The sequence below is a fragment of the Rhinopithecus bieti genome, unplaced genomic scaffold (genome assembly GCF_001698545.2).
Source record: "Rhinopithecus bieti isolate Rb0 unplaced genomic scaffold, ASM169854v2 scaffold_80456, whole genome shotgun sequence".
In the NCBI taxonomy this organism is placed as follows: domain Eukaryota; kingdom Metazoa; phylum Chordata; class Mammalia; order Primates; family Cercopithecidae; genus Rhinopithecus; species Rhinopithecus bieti.
This window is the reverse complement of record NW_016829428.1, coordinates 5,169-7,795: the sequence shown is the minus strand read 5'-3', so window position 1 is coordinate 7,795 and position 2,627 is coordinate 5,169.

Genomic DNA, 2,627 nt, shown 5'->3' with positions numbered 1-2,627 from the left:
CAATTTTAAAAAAGATATGTGAAAAATAATTATTCTTGCTGCACTTTATCCAAATAATCAGGTCAAGTATAATAAAACAAATCAGTCTTACCATGATTTGTCTTTAGTAAAAATGGGAAACTGGAGAGAGAAATATTATGTTTCAAGAACTGTGGTACCCTTGTTATTAAATTCTCATCTCATCAGTTGCTTTTAAGTTTGTTTCTGCAATTTAAGCTAACCTGCTTATTCCTGTGAACCAACCAGTGACCCCTGACTGCTGCTGAGAAAAAAACAAGAGGGATGGGTAATGTAAAACTCTGGATCAATATTCTAATTCTGAGCACATTAAAATCAGCTAGCAACCCCATATCAGCTTGGTTCCAACAGTTGCCCATTTCATTGAAAGCCTTCTTATTTAGTTTACTTGGGACAATTTTACTTATTTTGCTTTAGTGCTGTGGAATATATTGTTGTTGTATTCTTTGTGTGGGAATGCAGAATAAACTTACTGAATGTTTTCTTAAATTGAACACTTATTAATCTTCCAGGTATCATCTCTTCTTGGAACTTGGAGTTATGAACGGCTCTCACTTTACTGATGCTTCCTGACTGAGCTCCTCTCTACCCTGAACACAAGTGACACTAACAGTTAGGCAGGAATATTGTCACCCCTGTTCAGCTTGATGTAGTTACAGAAGATGAATCTTCATCCCTCTGAAACCCTTGGGATTAAAAGTTCTCTTACAAAAGGGAGGGGAAAATGTCAGAGGTGTGTGAACCAGAGCAACTCCATCTTATATAGGAGCTAGGTAAAATGAGGCTGACACCTTGTGTGCTGCATTTTCAGATGCTTAAGGCATTCTAACAGGAGGATATAGGTTGGCACAAGATACAGGTCATAAAGACCTTGCTGATAAAACGGTTTGCAGTAAAGAAGCTGGATAAAACCCACCAAAATCAAAATGGCCACGAGAGTGACCTCTGGTCATCCTCACTGCTACACTCCCACCAGTGCCATGACAGTTTACAAATTCCATGGCAATGTCAGGAAGTTACCCTATATGGTCTGAAAAGGGAAGGCATGAATAATCCATCCCTTGTTTAGCATATCATCAAGAAATAACCATAAAATGGGCAACCAGCAGCCCTTGGGGCTGTTCTGTCCATGGAGTAGCCATTAACTTATTCCTTTACTTTCATAAAAAACTTGCTTTTCTTTGCACTGTGGACTAATCCTGAATTCTTTCTTGCACAAGATCCAAGAACCCTCTCTTTGGGCCTGGATTGGGACCTCTTTCCTATAACAATTCTAGAACTTTAGGAGGCCAAGGCAGGAGGATTGCTTGGGGCCAGGAGTTCAAGACCAGTCTGAGCAACATAGTGAGACCCTGTGTCTATGAAAATAAAAAAATAAAAAAATTAGCTGTGTGTAGTGGCACACACCTGTAGTCCTAGCTACTCAAGATGCTGAGGTGGAAGGATCCCTTGAGCCCAGGAGTTCAAGGTTATAGTGAGCTATGATTGTGCCACTGCACTCTAGCCTAGGTGACAGATAAGAGCCTGTCTCAAAATAAAAAAAATTGCAGATAATTTGTATGGAGTGAGAAGTAGGACTTGGACCTTTTGAACACTGTCCCAGTTACCATGTTGCTGTCTTTCTTTTCCCTTCCCTCTAATTTTCTATATAATGTCTAAAATAAAATAAGAAGGCTAGAAAATCTACACTCAAAGTTCTCAGTTTTGGAGAGATCAAAATGATTATAACTGTAAATATTGAAAAGGGGACTTGGGATCTATCAAAGGAGTTCACTGAACTGTCAAAATATGGAATACAAACAGTATAGGAAATGAAACAAAAAAGAACAAAGAAAATAAAACAAAGATATAGAAGAACTTGAAGATTGCTTTGGGGAGGATAGGAGCAAAAGTGAAGTTAAGCATTATTAAACATACATAAAGATAGGCCTGATGTTGTTACCATGGTTGGGGTTTCCTGCAATATATTTGAAGTAATGTTGTCCTTCCATCTTCCTAATAAATCTTACTTGTTCACTGAGCACATCAGTTGCTTCTCTTAATTTCCTGACACCAAAGTAGGTATATTTGTCAGTGTATAATCGTACCTGCCTTTGTGGGATTGTTTGATTAATAGGTGTCTTCATCCCTCTTCAGATTGGAAGCTTCCTGAAGACAGAGGCCAAGGTCTATTTTAACCACTTTTGTGTCTCTATTACCTGGCACATTCAGGTTCTCAACAAACATATGTTGCCTGAATGAATGAACAACCCAGCAATTCAGCCCAATGTGATATCTAGGTTACTGGTCCTGATTTAATTATCCGCTGTTCACAACCCACATGTTCTAGCTCCATACCTTTCCATCTCTATACTAAAGAATCCAGGCCGGGCGCGGTGGCTCAAGCCTGTAATCCCAGCACTTTGAGAGTCCGAGACGGGCGGATCACGAGGTCAGGAGTTTGAGACCATCCTGGCTAACATGGTGAAACCCCGTCTCTACTAAAAAATACAAAAAGCTAGCCGGGCGAGGTGGCTGGCGCCTGTAGTCCCAGCTACTCGGGAGGCTGAGGCAGGAGAATGGCGTAAACCCGGGAGGCGGAGCTTGCAGTGAGCTGAGATCCGGCCACT